Genomic DNA, 15148 nt, shown 5'->3' with positions numbered 1-15148 from the left:
CTCTGGGGAAGCAACGCCCAGGGAGAAACAGGCACCATGGGCCTCCAGGCAGGGGATGCGAGATCCCAGCCAGAGTGCTTCTGCGTCTCAGCCGAGAAGCTTCCTGAGCGTTTGAGGTTGCCTGCAGCTCTCCAGAGGAGCAAAGACATGTGGGGTGTGTTTGGCCTTTCCCTGTGAGGGTGGTGCCCTTGCGGCAGCCCCAGGCCCAGGAGCAACGGCCCCAGAGGAAAGACCGTTCCCACTGAGATTCGCTCAGGCTGAGAAGCAGATTTCGCAGGAAGCGGGAGGAGAGAGCTTCCTTCGCCAATGCAGAGGCAGCCTAGCGGCCTGCGTCTGCACAGCTGGATTTGGCAGAGAGGCGTTCGCTTTGCCCCTGGGAGACGCTGAGATTGGCTCCAAGCACCGAGATTTCCGGGTGCGCGGCCTGCATCTCTCTCGCACTCTCCGAGCTGGAGAAGGCTTTCCTAGCTCCCAGCGTTGCTTCCCTGAAAGGAGCAGGCTGAGGAACTGTGTCCGACATGACTCAGCCCCTTCCTAGGCTTCCCCGTGCTATTGCCTTTCAGTGCAATGGAAGGCGCAGGACTCCTTGGAAAGGAGGCTGGGCTCAGTTGTCTCCCCACTTCAGAGGTCTAGAGCAGAGCACTGAGACGTCTGTCAGGCGCAAGGGAAGCGCTGTTGTGCCCATGGTGAAGATGTTGCTTGGCCGCACTGTGGAAGCAACGCCCAGAGAGAAACAGGCACCCTGGGCCTCCAGGCAGGGGCTGCGGGATCACAGCCAGAATGCCCCTGCGTCTCCGCTGAGACGCGACCTCCCAGTTGGAGGCTCCATGCCGCCCTCCAGAGGAGCAAAGACGTGTGGAGTGTGTCTGGCCTTTCCTTGGGAGTGTGGTGCCCTTCCCTCTTCCCCAGGCACAGGAGCAACTGCCCCTGAGCAAAGACCTCTCCAAGGGCTTTTCCCTCAGGCTGAAGCAGATTTCGCAGGAAGCGGGCCTCGAGAGCTTCCTTCGTGGATGCAGAGGCAGCAGAGCGGCCTGCGTGTGCACAGCTGCATTTGGCAGAGAGGAGCTCGCTTTGGCACTGGGAGGCTGTGAGACCTGCTCCAAGCACCGGGATTGCTGGGTTGGGGCCTGCATCTCGCTGCCACTTGCTGAGCTTCCAAAGACTTTCCTAGCTCACAGCCTCGCTAGCCATGAAGGAGCAGGCTGAGGGAGTGTGTCAGACATGACTCAGCACTTTCCTGGGCTTGCCTGTGGTTTTGCCTTTCCACTCCAACTGGGCCCCGGGACTCCTTGCACAGGAGGAGGAGCCCGGTTGTCTCCAAACTTCCTAGGGCTAGAGTAGAGCAGGGAGAACTCTGTCAGCTGGAAGGGAAGAGCAGAAGGGTAGATGGGGCAGATGTTGCCTGGCCGCTCTGGGGAAGCAACGCCCAGGGAGAAACAGGCACCATGGGCCTCCAGGCAGGGGATGCGAGATCCCAGCCAGAGTGCTTCTGCGTCTCAGCCGAGAAGCTTCCTGAGCGTTTGAGGTTGCCTGCAGCTCTCAAGAGGAGCAAAGACATGTGGGGTGTGTTTGGCCTTTCCCTGTGAAGGTGGTGCCCTTGCGGCAGCCCCAGGCCCAGGAGCAACGGCCCCAGAGGAAAGACCGTTCCCACTGAGATTCGCTCAGGCTGAGAAGCAGATTTCGCAGGAAGCGGGAGGAGAGAGCTTCCTTCGCCAATGCAGAGGCAGCCTAGCGGCCTGCGTCTGCACAGCTGGATTTGGCAGAGAGGCGTTCGCTTTGCCCCTGGGAGACGCTGAGATTGGCTCCAAGCACCGAGATTTCCGGGTGCGCGGCCTGCATCTCTCTCGCACTCTCCGAGCTGGAGAAGGCTTTCCTAGCTCCCAGCGTTGCTTCCCTGAAAGGAGCAGGCTGAGGAAGTGTGTCCGACATGACTCAGCCCCTTCCTAGGCTTCCCCGCGCTATTGCCTTTCAGTGCAATGGAAGGCGCAGGACTCCTTGGAAAGGAGGCTGGGCTCGGTTGTCTCCCCACTTCAGAGGTCTAGAGCAGAGCACTGAGACGTCTGTCAGGCGGAAGGGAAGCGCTGTTGTGCCCATGGTGAAGATGTTGCTTGGCCGCACTGTGGAAGCAACGCCCAGAGACAAACAGGCACCGTGGGCCTCCAGGCATGGGCTGCGGGATCACAGCCAGAATGCCCCTGCGTCTCCGCTGAGACGCGACCTCCCAGTTGGAGGCTCCATGCCGCCCTCCAGAGGAGCAAAGACGTGTGGAGTGTGTCTGGCCTTTCCTTGGGAGTGTGGTGCCCTTCCCTCTTCCCCAGGCACAGGAGCAACTGCCCCTGAGCCAAGACCTCTCCAAGGGCTTTTCCCTCAGGCTGAAGCAGATTTCGCAGGAAGCGGGCCTCGAGAGTTTCCTTCGTGGATGCCGAGGCAGCAGAGCGGCCTGCGTGTGCACAGCTGCATTTGGCAGAGAGGAGCTCGCTTTGGCACTGGGAGGCTGTGAGACCTGCTCCAAGCACCGGGATTGCTGGGTTGGGGCCTGCATCTCGCTGCCACTTGCTGAGCTTCCAAAGACTTTCCTAGCTCACAGCCTCGCTAGCCATGAAGGAGCAGGCTGAGGGAGTGTGTCAGACATGACTCAGCACTTTCCTGGGCTTGCCTGTGGTTTTGCCTTTCCACTCCAACTGGGCCCCGGGACTCCTTGCAGAGGAGGAGGAGCCCGGTTGTCTCCAAACTTCCTAGGGCTAGAGTAGAGCAGGGAGAACTCTGTCAGCTGGAAGGGAAGAGCAGAAGGGTAGATGGGGCAGATGTTGCCTGGCCGCTCTGGGGAAGCAACGCCCAGGGAGAAACAGGCACCATGGGCCTCCAGGCAGGGGATGCGAGATCCCAGCCAGAGTGCTTCTGCGTCTCAGCCGAGAAGCTTCCTGAGCGTTTGAGGTGGCCTGCAGCCCTCCAGAGGAGCAAAGACATGTGGGGTGTGTTTGGCCTTTCCCTGTGAAGGTGGTGCCCTTGCGGTAGCCCCAGGCCCAGGAGCAACGGCCCCAGAAGAAAGACCGTTCCCACTGAGATTCGCTCAGGCTGAGAAGCAGATTTCGCAGGAAGCGGGAGGAGAGAGCTTCCTTCGCCAATGCAGAGGCAGCCTAGCGGCCTGCGTCTGCACAGCTGGATTTGGCAGAGAGGCGTTCGCTTTGCCCCTGGGAGACGCTGAGATTGGCTCCAAGCACCGAGATTTCCGGGTGCGCGGCCTGCATCTCTCTCGCACTCTCCGAGCTGGAGAAGGCTTTCCTAGCTCCCAGCGTTGCTTCCCTGAAAGGAGCAGGCTGAGGAAGTGTGTCCGACATGACTCAGCCCCTTCCTAGGCTTCCCCGTGCTATTGCCTTTCAGTGCAATGGAAGGCGCAGGACTCCTTGGAAAGGAGGCTGGGCTCGGTTGTCTCCCCACTTCAGAGGTCTAGAGCAGAGCACTGAGACGTCTGTCAGGCGGAAGGGAAGCGCTGTTGTGCCCATGGTGAAGATGTTGCTTGGCCGCACTGTGGAAGCAACGCCCAGAGAGAAACAGGCACCGTGGGCCTCCAGGCAGGGGCTGCGGGATCACAGCCAGAATGCCCCTGTGTCTCCGCTGAGACGCGACCTCCCAGTTGGAGGCTCCATGCCGCCCTCCAGAGGAGCAAAGACGTGTGGAGTGTGTCTGGCCTTTCCTTGGGAGTGTGGTGCCCTTCCCTCTTCCCCAGGCACAGGAGCAACTGCCCCTGAGCAAAGACCTCTCCAAGGGCTTTTCCCTCAGGCTGAAGCAGATTTCGCAGGAAGCGGGCCTCGAGAGCTTCCTTGGTGGATGCAGAGGCAGCAGAGCGGCCTGCGTGTGCACAGCTGCATTTGGCAGAGAGGAGCTCACTTTGGCACTGGGAGGCTGTGAGACCTGCTCCAAGCACCGGGATTGCTGGGTTGGGGCCTGCATCTCGCTGCCACTTGCTGAGCTTCCAAAGACTTTCCTAGCTCACAGCCTCGCTAGCCATGAAGGAGCAGGCTGAGGGAGTGTGTCAGACATGACTCAGCACTTTCCTGGGCTTGCCTGTGGTTTTGCCTTTCCACTCCAACTGGGCCCCGGGACTCCTTGCACAGGAGGAGGAGCCCGGTTGTCTCCAAACTTCCTAGGGCTAGAGTAGAGCAGGGAGAACTCTGTCAGCTGGAAGGGAAGAGCAGAAGGGTAGATGGGGCAGATGTTGCCTGGCCGCTCTGGGGAAGCAACGCCCAGGGAGAAACAGGCACCATGGGCCTCCAGGCAGGGGATGCGAGATCCCAGCCAGAGTGCTTCTGCGTCTCAGCCGAGAAGCTTCCTGAGCGTTTGAGGTTGCCTGCAGCTCTCCAGAGGAGCAAAGTCATGTGGGTTGTGTTTGGCCTTTCCCTGTGAGGGTGGTGCCCTTGCGGCAGCCCCAGGCCCAGGAGCAACGGCCCCAGAGGAAAGACCGTTCCCACTGAGATTCGCTCAGGCTGAGAAGCAGATTTCGCAGGAAGCGGGAGGAGAGAGCTTCCTTCGCCAATGCAGAGGCAGCCTAGCGGCCTGCGTCTGCACAGCTGGATTTGGCAGAGAGGCCTTCGCTTTGCCCCTGGGAGACGCTGAGATTGGCTCCAAGCACCGAGATTTCCGGGTGCGCGGCCTGCATCTCTCTCGCACTCTCCGAGCTGGAGGAGGCTTTCCTAGCTCCCAGCGTTGCTTCCCTGAAAGGAGCAGGCTGAGGAAGTGTGTCCGACATGACTCAGCCCCTTCCTAGGCTTCCCCGTGCTATTGCCTTTCAGTGCAATGGAAGGCGCAGGACTCCTTGGAAAGGAGGCTGGGCTCGGTTGTCTCCCCAGTTCAGAGGTCTAGAGCAGAGCACTGAGACGTCTGTCAGGCGCAAGGGAAGCGCTGTTGTGCCCATGGTGAAGATGTTGCTTGGCCGCACTGTGGAAGCAACGCCCAGAGAGAAACAGGCACCGTGGGCCTCCAGGCAGGGGCTGCGGGATCACAGCCAGAATGCCCCTGCGTCTCCGCTGAGACGCGACCTCCCAGTTGGAGGCTCCATGCCGCCCTCCAGAGGAGCAAAGACGTGTGGAGTGTGTCTGGCCTTTCCTTGGGAGTGTGGTGCCCTTCCCTCTTCCCCAGGCACAGGAGCAACTGCCCCTGAGCCAAGACCTCTCCAAGGGCTTTTCCCTCAGGCTGAAGCAGATTTCGCAGGAAGCGGGCCTCGAGAGCTTCCTTCGTGGATGCAGAGGCAGCAGAGCGGCCTGCGTGTGCAAAGCTGCATTTGGCAGAGAGGAGCTCGCTTTGGCACTGGGAGGCTGTGAGACCTGCTCCAAGCACCGGGATTGCTGGGTTGGGGGCTGCATCTCGCTGCCACTTGCTGAGCTTCCAAAGACTTTCCTAGCTCACAGCCTCGCTAGCCATGAAGGAGCAGGCTGAGGGAGTGTGTCAGACATGACTCAGCACTTTCCTGGGCTTGCCTGTGGTTTTGCCTTTCCACTCCAACTGGGCCCCGGGACTCCTTGCACAGGAGGAGGAGCCCGGTTGTCTCCAAACTTCCTAGGGCTAGAGTAGAGCAGGGAGAACTCTGTCAGCTGGAAGGGAAGAGCAGAAGGGTAGATGGGGCAGATGTTGCCTGGCCGCTCTGGGGAAGCAACGCCCAGGGAGAAACAGGCACCATGGGCCTCCAGGCAGGGGATGCGAGATCCCAGCCAGAGTGCTTCTGCGTCTCAGCCGAGAAGCTTCCTGAGCGTTTGAGGTTGCCTGCAGCTCTCCAGAGGAGCAAAGACATGTGGGGTGTGTTTGGCCTTTCCCTGTGAGGGTGGTGCCCTTGCGGCAGCCCCAGGCCCAGGAGCAACGGCCCCAGAGGAAAGACCGTTCCCACTGAGATTCGCTCAGGCTGAGAAGCAGATTTGGCAGGAAGCGGGAGGAGAGAGCTTCCTTCGCCAATGCAGAGGCAGCCTAGCGGCCTGCGTCTGCAAAGCTGGATTTGGCAGAGAGGCCTTCGCTTTGCCCCTGGGAGACGCTGAGATTGGATCCAAGCACCGAGATTTCCGGGTGCGCGGCCTGCATCTCTCTCGCACTCTCCGAGCTGGAGAAGGCTTTCCTAGCTCCCAGCGTTGCTTCCCTGAAAGGAGCAGGCTGAGGAAGTGTGTCCGACATGACTCAGCCCCTTCCTAGGCTTCCCCGCGCTATTGCCTTTCAGTGCAATGGAAGGCGCAGGACTCCTTGGAAAGGAGGCTGGGCTCGGTTGTCTCCCCACTTCAGAGGTCTAGAGCAGAGCACTGAGACGTCTGTCAGGCGGAAGGGAAGCGCTGTTGTGCCCATGGTGAAGATGTTGCTTGGCCGCACTGTGGAAGCAACGCCCAGAGAGAAACAGGCACCGTGGGCCTCCAGGCAGGGGCTGCGGGATCACAGCCAGAATGCCCCTGTGTCTCCGCTGAGACGCGACCTCCCAGTTGGAGGCTCCATGCCGCCCTCCAGATGAACAAAGACGTGTGGAGTGTGTCTGGCCTTTCCTTGGGAGTGTGGTGCCCTTCCCTCTTCCCCAGGCACAGGAGCAACTGCCCCTGAGCAAAGACCTCTCCAAGGGCTTTTCCCTCAGGCTGAAGCAGATTTCGCAGGAAGCGGGCCTCGAGAGCTTCCTTGGTCGATGCAGAGGCAGCAGAGCGGCCTGCGTGTGCACAGCTGCATTTGGCAGAGAGGAGCTCGCTTTGGCACTGGGAGGCTGTGAGACCTGCTCCAAGCACCGGGATTGCTGGGTTGGGGCCTGCATCTCGCTGCCACTTGCTGAGCTTCCAAAGACTTTCCTAGCTCACAGCCTCGCTAGCCATGAAGGAGCAGGCTGAGGGAGTGTGTCAGACATGACTCAGCACTTTCCTGGGCTTGCCTGTGGTTTTGCCTTTCCACTCCAACTGGGCCCCGGGACTCCTTGCACAGGAGGAGGAGCCCGGTTGTCTCCAAACTTCCTAGGGCTAGAGTAGAGCAGGGAGAACTCTGTCAGCTGGAAGGGAAGAGCAGAAAGGTAGATGGGGCAGATGTTGCCTGGCCGCTCTGGGGAAGCAACGCCCAGGGAGAAACAGGCACCATGGGCCTCCAGGCAGGGGATGCGAGATCCCAGCCAGAGTGCTTCTGCGTCTCAGCCGAGAAGCTTCCTGAGCGTTTGAGGTTGCCTGCAGCTCTCCAGAGGAGCAAAGACTTGTGGGGTGTGTTTGGCCTTTCCCTGTGAGGGTGGTGCCCTTGCGGCAGCCCCAGGCCCAGGAGCAACGGCCCCAGAGGAAAGACCGTTCCCACTGAGATTCGCTCAGGCTGAGAAGCAGATTTCGCAGGAAGCGGGAGGAGAGAGCTTCCTTCGCCAATGCAGAGGCAGCCTAGCGGCCTGCGTCTGCAAAGCTGGATTTGGCAGAGAGGCGTTCGCTTTGCCCCTGGGAGACGCTGAGATTGGCTCCAAGCACCGAGATTTCCGGGTGCGCGGCCTGCATCTCTCTCGCACTCTCCGAGCTGGAGAAGGCTTTCCTAGCTCCCAGCGTTGCTTCCCTGAAAGGAGCAGGCTGAGGAAGTGTGTCCGACATGACTCAGCCCCTTCCTAGGCTTCCCCGTGCTATTGCCTTTCAGTGCAATGGAAGGCGCAGGACTCCTTGGAAAGGAGGCTGGGCTCGGTTGTCTCCCCACTTCAGAGGTCTAGAGCAGAGCACTGAGACGTCTGTCAGGCGGAAGGGAAGCGCTGTTGTGCCCATGGTGAAGATGTTGCTTGGCCGCACTGTGGAAGCAACGCCCAGAGAGAAACAGGCACCGTGGGCCTCCAGGCAGGGGCTGCGGGATCACAGCCAGAATGCCCCTGCGTCTCCGCTGAGACGCGACCTCCCAGTTGGAGGCTCCATGCCGCCCTCCAGAGGAGCAAAGACGTGTGGAGTGTGTCTGGCCTTTCCTTGGGAGTGTGGTGCCCTTCCCTCTTCCCCAGGCACAGGAGCAACTGCCCCTGAGCAAAGACCTCTCCAAGGGCTTTTCCCTCAGGCTGAAGCAGATTTCGCAGGAAGCGGGCCTCGAGAGCTTCCTTCGTGGATGCAGAGGCAGCAGAGCGGCCTGCGTGTGCACAGCTGCATTTGGCAGAGAGGAGTTCGCTTTGGCACTGGGAGGCTGTGAGACCTGCTCCAAGCACCGGGATTGCTGGGTTGGGGCCTGCATCTCGCTGCCACTTGCTGAGCTTCCAAAGACTTTCCTAGCTCACAGCCTCGCTAGCCATGAAGGAGCAGGCTGAGGGAGTGTGTCAGACATGACTCAGCACTTTCCTGGGCTTGCCTGTGGTTTTGCCTTTCCACTCCAACTGGGCCCCGGGACTCCTTGCACAGGAGGAGGAGCCCGGTTGTCTCCAAAATTCCTAGGGCTAGAGTAGAGCAGGGAGAACTCTGTCAGCTGGAAGGGAAGAGCAGAAGGGTAGATGGGGCAGATGTTGCCTGGCCGCTCTGGTGAAGCAACGCCCAGGGAGAAACAGGCACCATGGGCCTCCAGGCAGGGGATGCGAGATCCCAGCCAGAGTGCTTCTGCGTCTCAGCCGAGAAGCTTCCTGAGCGTTTGAGGTTGCCTGCAGCTCTCCAGAGGAGCAAAGTCATGTGGGGTGTGTTTGGCCTTTCCCTGTGAGGGTGGTGCCCTTGCGGCAGCCCCAGGCCCAGGAGCAACGGCCCCAGAGGAAAGACCGTTCCCACTGAGATTCGCTCAGGCTGAGAAGCAGATTTCGCAGGAAGTGGGAGGAGAGAGCTTCCTTCGCCAATGCAGAGGCAGCCTAGCGGCCTGCGTCTGCACAGCTGGATTTGGCAGAGAGGCGTTCGCTTTGCCCCTGGGAGACGCTGAGATTGGCTCCAAGCACCGAGATTTCCGGGTGCGCGGCCTGCATCTCTCTCGCACTCTCCGAGCTGGAGGAGGCATTCCTAGCTCCCAGCGTTGCTTCCCTGAAAGGAGCAGGCTGAGGAAGTGTGTCCGACATGACTCAGCCCCTTCCTAGGCTTCCCCGTGCTATTGCCTTTCAGTGCAATGGATGGCGCAGGACTCCTTGGAAAGGAGGCTGGGCTCGGTTGTCTCCCCACTTCAGAGGTCTAGAGCAGAGCACTGAGACGTCTGTCAGGCGGAAGGGAAGCGCTGTTGTGCCCATGGTGAAGATGTTGCTTGGCCGCACTGTGGAAGCAACGCCCAGAGAGAAACAGGCACCGTGGGCCTCCAGGCAGGGGCTGCGGGATCACAGCCAGAATGCCCCTGTGTCTCCGCTGAGACGCGACCTCCCAGTTGGAGGCTCCATGCCGCCCTCCAGAGGAGCAAAGACGTGTGGAGTGTGTCTGGCCTTTCCTTGGGAGTGTGGTGCCCTTCCCTCTTCCCCAGGCACAGGAGCAACTGCCCCTGAGCAAAGACCTCTCCAAGGGCTTTTCCCTCAGGCTGAAGCAGATTTCGCAGGAAGCGGGCCTCGAGAGCTTCCTTCGTGGATGCAGAGGCAGCAGAGCGGCCTGCGTGTGCACAGCTGCATTTGGCAGAGAGGAGCTCGCTTTGGCACTGGGAGGCTGTGAGACCTGCTCCAAGCACCGGGATTGCTGGGTTGGGGCCTGCATCTCGCTGCCACTTGCTGAGCTTCCAAAGACTTTCCTAGCTCACAGCCTCGCTAGCCATGAAGGAGCAGGCTGAGGGAGTGTGTCAGACATGACTCAGCACTTTCCTGGGCTTGCCTGTGTTTTTGCCTTTCCACTCCAACTGGGCCCCGGGACTCCTTGCAGAGGAGGAGGAGCCCGGTTGTCTCCAAACTTCCTAGGGCTAGAGTAGAGCAGGGAGAACTCTGTCAGCTGGAAGGGAAGAGCAGAAGGGTAGATGGGGCAGATGTTGCCTGGCCGCTCTGGGGAAGCAACGCCCAGGGAGAAACAGGCACCATGGGCCTCCAGGCAGGGGATGCGAGATCCCAGCCAGAGTGCTTCTGCGTCTCAGCCGAGAAGCTTCCTGAGCGTTTGAGGTTGCCTGCAGCTCTCCAGAGGAGCAAAGACATGTGGGGTGTGTTTGGCCTTTCCCTGTGAGGGTGGTGCCCTTGCGGCAGCCCCAGGCCCAGGAGCAACGGCCCCAGAGGAAAGACCGTTCCCACTGAGATTCGCTCAGGCTGAGAAGCAGATTTCGCAGGAAGCGGGAGGAGAGAGCTTCCTTCGCCAATGCAGAGGCAGCCTAGCGGCCTGCGTCTGCACAGCTGGATTTGGCAGAGAGGCGTTCGCTTTGCCCCTGGGAGACGCTGAGATTGGCTCCAAGCACCGAGATTTCCGGGTGCGCAGCCTGCATCTCTCTCGCACTCTCCGAGCTGGAGAAGGCTTTCCTAGCTCCCAGCGTTGCTTCCCTGAAAGGAGCAGGCTGAGGAAGTGTGTCCGACATGACTCAGCCCCTTCCTAGGCTTCCCCGTGCTATTGCCTTTCAGTGCAATGGAAGGCGCAGGACTCCTTGGAAAGGAGGCTGGGCTCGGTTGTCTCCCCACTTCAGAGGTCTAGAGCAGAGCACTGAGACGTCTGTCAGGCGGAAGGGAAGCGCTGTTGTGCCCATGGTGAAGATGTTGCTTGGCCGCACTGTGGAAGCAACGCCCAGAGAGAAACAGGCACCGTGGGCCTCCAGGCAGGGGCTGCGGGATCACAGCCAGAATGCCCCTGTGTCTCCGCTGAGACGCGACCTCCCAGTTGGAGGTTCCATGCCGCCCTCCAGAGGAGCAAAGACGTGTGGAGTGTGTCTGGCCTTTCCTTGGGAGTGTGGTGCCCTTCCCTCTTCCCCAGGCACAGGAGCAACTGCCCCTGAGCCAAGACCTCTCCAAGGGCTTTTCCCTCAGGCTGAAGCAGATTTCGCAGGAAGCGGGCCTCGAGAGCTTCCTTCGTGGATGCAGAGGCAGCAGAGCGGCCTGCGTGTGCAAAGCTGCATTTGGCAGAGTGGAGCTCGCTTTGGCACTGGGAGGCTGTGAGACCTGTTCCAAGCACCGGGATTGCTGGGTTGGGGCCTGCATCTCGCTGCCACTTGCTGAGCTTCCAAAGACTTTCCTAGCTCACAGCCTCGCTAGCCATGAAGGAGCAGGCTGAGGGAGTGTGTCAGACATGACTCAGCACTTTCCTGGGCTTGCCTGTGGTTTTGCCTTTCCACTCCAACTGGGCCCCGGGACTCCTTGCACAGGAGGAGGAGCCCGGTTGTCTCCAAACTTCCTAGGGCTAGAGTAGAGCAGGGAGAACTCTGTCAGCTGGAAGGGAAGAGCAGAAGGGTAGATGGGGCAGATGTTGCCTGGCCGCTCTGGGGAAGCAACGCCCAGGGAGAAACAGGCACCATGGGCCTCCAGGCAGGGGATGCGAGATCCCAGCCAGAGTGCTTCTGCGTCTCAGCCGAGAAGCTTCCTGAGCGTTTGAGGTTGCCTGCAGCTCTCCAGAGGAGCAAAGACATGTGGGGTGTGTTTGGCCTTTCCCTGTGAGGGTGGTGCCCTTGCGGCAGCCCCAGGCCCAGGAGCAACGGCCCCAGAGGAAAGACCGTTCCCACTGAGATTCGCTCAGGCTGAGAAGCAGATTTCGCAGGAAGCGGGAGGAGAGAGCTTCCTTCGCCAATGCAGAGGCAGCCTAGCGGCCTGCGTCTGCACAGCTGGATTTGGCAGAGAGGCCTTCGCTTTGCCCCTGGGAGACGCTGAGATTGGATCCAAGCACCGAGATTTCCGGGTGCGCGGCCTGCATCTCTCTCGCACTCTCCGAGCTGGAGAAGGCTTTCCTAGCTCCCAGCGTTGCTTCCCTGAGAGGAGCAGGCTGAGGAAGTGTGTCCGACATGACTCAGCCCCTTCCTAGGCTTCCCCGTGCTATTGCCTTTCAGTGCAATGGAAGGCGCAGGACTCCTTGGAAAGGAGGCTGGGCTCGGTTGTCTCCCCACTTCAGAGGTCTAGAGCAGAGCACTGAGACGTTTGTCAGGCGGAAGGGAAGCGCTGTTGTGCCCATGGTGAAGATGTTGCTTGGCCGCACTGTGGAAGCAACGCCCAGAGAGAAACAGGCACCGTGGGCCTCCAGGCAGGGGCTGCGGGATAACAGCCAGAATGCCCCTGCGTCTCCGCTGAGACGCGACCTCCCAGTTGGAGGCTCCATGCCGCCCTCCAGAGGAGCAAAGACGTGTGGAGTGTGTCTGGCCTTTCCTTGGGAGTGTGGTGCCCTTCCCTCTTCCCCAGGCACAGGAGCAACTGCCCCTGAGCCAAGACCTCTCCAAGGGCTTTTCCCTCAGGCTGAAGCAGATTTCGCAGGAAGCGGGCCTCGAGAGCTTCCTTCGTGGATGCAGAGGCAGCAGAGCGGCCTGCGTGTGCAAAGCTGCATTTGGCAGAGAGGAGCTCGCTTTGGCACTGGGAGGCTGTGAGACCTGCTCCAAGCACCGGGATTGATGGGTTGGGGCCTGCATCTTGCTGCCACTTGCTGAGCTTCCAAAGACTTTCCTAGCTCACAGCCTCGCTAGCCATGAAGGAGCAGGCTGAGGGAGTGTGTCAGACATGACTCAGCACTTTCCTGGGCTTGCCTGTGGTTTTGCCTTTCCACTCCAACTGGGCCCCGGGACTCCTTGCACAGGAGGAGGAGCCCGGTTGTCTCCAAACTTCCTAGGGCTAGAGTAGAGCAGGGAGAACTCTGTCAGCTGGAAGGGAAGAGCAGAAGGGTAGATGGGGCAGATGTTGCCTGGCCGCTCTGGGGAAGCAACGCCCAGGGAGAAACAGGCACCATGGGCCTCCAGGCAGGGGATGCGAGATCCCAGCCAGAGTGCTTCTGCGTCTCAGCCGAGAAGCTTCCTGAGCGTTTGAGGTTGCCTGCAGCTCTCCAGAGGAGCAAAGTCATGTGGGGTGTGTTTGGCCTTTCCCTGTGAGGGTGGTGCCCTTGCGGCAGCCCCAGGCCCAGGAGCAACGGCCCCAGAGGAAAGACCGTTCCCACTGAGATTCGCTCAGGCTGAGAAGCAGATTTCGCAGGAAGCGGGAGGAGAGAGCTTCCTTCGCCAATGCAGAGGCAGCCTAGCGGCCTGCGTCTGCAAAGCTGGATTTGGCAGAGAGGCGTTCGCTTTGCCCCTGGGAGACGCTGAGATTGGCTCCAAGCACCGAGATTTCCAGGTGCGCGGCCTGCATCTCTCTCGCACTCTCCGAGCTGGAGAAGGCTTTCCTAGCTCCCAGCGTTGCTTCCCTGAAAGGAGCAGGCTGAGGAACTGTGTCCGACATGACTCAGCCCCTTCCTAGGCTTCCCCGTGCTATTGCCTTTCAGTGCAATGGAAGGCGCAGGACTCCTTGGAAAGGAGGCTGGGCTCGGTTGTCTCCCCACTTCAGAGGTCTAGAGCAGAGCACTGAGACGTCTGTCAGGCGGAAGGGAAGCGCTGTTGTGCCCATGGTGAAGATGTTGCTTGGCCGCACTGTGGAAGCAACGCCCAGAGAGAAACAGGCACCGTGGGCCTCCAGGCAGGGGCTGCGGGATCACAGCCAGAATGCCCCTGCGTCTCCGCTGAGACGCGACCTCCCAGTTGGAGGCTCCATGCCGCCCTCCAGAGGAGCAAAGACGTGTGGAGTGTGTCTGGCCTTTCCTTGGGAGTGTGGTGCCCTTCCCTCTTCCCCAGGCACAGGAGCAACTGCCCCTGAGCCAAGACCTCTCCAAGGGCTTTTCCCTCAGGCTGAAGCAGATTTCGCAGGAAGCGGGCCTCGAGAGCTTCCTTCGTGGATGCAGAGGCAGCAGAGCGGCCTGCGTGTGCACAGCTGCATTTGGCAGAGAGGAGCTCGCTTTGGCACTGGGAGGCTGTGAGACCTGCTCCAAGCACCGGGATTGCTGGGTTGGGGCCTGCATCTCGCTGCCACTTGCTGAGCTTCCAAAGACTTTCCTAGCTCACAGCCTCGCTAGCCATGAAGGAGCAGGCTGAGGGAGTGTGTCAGACATGACTCAGCACTTTCCTGGGCTTGCCTGTGGTTTTGCCTTTCCACTCCAACTGGGCCCCGGGACTCCTTGCACAGGAGGAGGAGCCCGGTTGTCTCCAAACTTCCTAGGGCTAGAGTAGAGCAGGGAGAACTCTGTCAGCTGGAAGGGAAGAGCAGAAGGGTAGATGGGGCAGATGTTGCCTGGCCGCTCTGGGGAAGCAACGCCCAGGGAGAAACAGGCACCATGGGCCTCCAGGCAGGGGATGCGAGATCCCAGCCAGAGTGCTTCTGCGTCTCAACCGAGAAGCTTCCTGAGCGTTTGAGGTTGCCTGCAGCTCTCCAGAGGAGCAAAGACATGTGGGGTGTGTTTGGCCTTTCCCTGTGAGGGTGGTGCCCTTGCGGCAGCCCCAGGCCCAGGAGCAACGGCCCCAGAGGAAAGACCGTTCCCACTGAGATTCGCTCAGGCTGAGAAGCAGATTTCGCAGGAAGCGGGAGGAGAGAGCTTCCTTCGCCAATGCAGAGGCAGCCTAGCGGCCTGCGTCTGCACAGCTGGATTTGGCAGAGAGGCCTTCGCTTTGCCCCTGGGAGACGCTGAGATTGGCTCCAAGCACCGAGATTTCCGGGTGCGCGGCCTGCATCTCTCTCGCACTCTCCGAGCTGGAGAAGGCTTTCCTAGCTCCCAGCGTTGCTTCCCTGAGAGGAGCAGGCTGAGGAAGTGTGTCCGACATGACTCAGCCCCTTCCTAGGCTTCCCCGTGCTATTGCCTTTCAGTGCAATGGAAGGCGCAGGACTCCTTGGAAAGGAGGCTGGGCTCGGTTGTCTCCCCACTTCAGAGGTCTAGAGCAGAGCACTGAGACGTCTGTCAGGCGGAAGGGAAGCGCTGTTGTGCCCATGGTGAAGATGTTGCTTGGCCGCACTGTGGAAGCAACGCCCAGAGAGAAACAGGCACCGTGGGCCTCCAGGCAGGGGCTGCGGGATAACAGCCAGAATGCCCCTGCGTCTCCGCTGAGACGCGACCTCCCAGTTGGAGGCTCCATGCCGCCCTCCAGAGGAGCAAAGACGTGTGGAGTGTGTCTGGCCTTTCCTTGGGAGTGTGGTGCCCTTCCCTCTTCCCCAGGCACAGGAGCAACTGCCCCTGAGCCAAGACCTCTCCAAGGGCTTTTCCCTCAGGCTGAAGCAGATTTCGCAGGAAGCGGGCCTCGAGAGCTTCCTTCGTGGATGCAGAGGCAGCAGAGCGGCCTGCGTGTGCAAAGCTGCATTTGGCAG

This window comes from Moschus berezovskii, chromosome 11 (genome assembly GCF_049115385.1).
Source record: "Moschus berezovskii isolate FMDL1 chromosome 11, NW_MosBer_1.0, whole genome shotgun sequence".
NCBI lineage: Eukaryota > Metazoa > Chordata > Mammalia > Artiodactyla > Moschidae > Moschus > Moschus berezovskii.
This window is presented reverse-complemented; position numbering follows the sequence as displayed.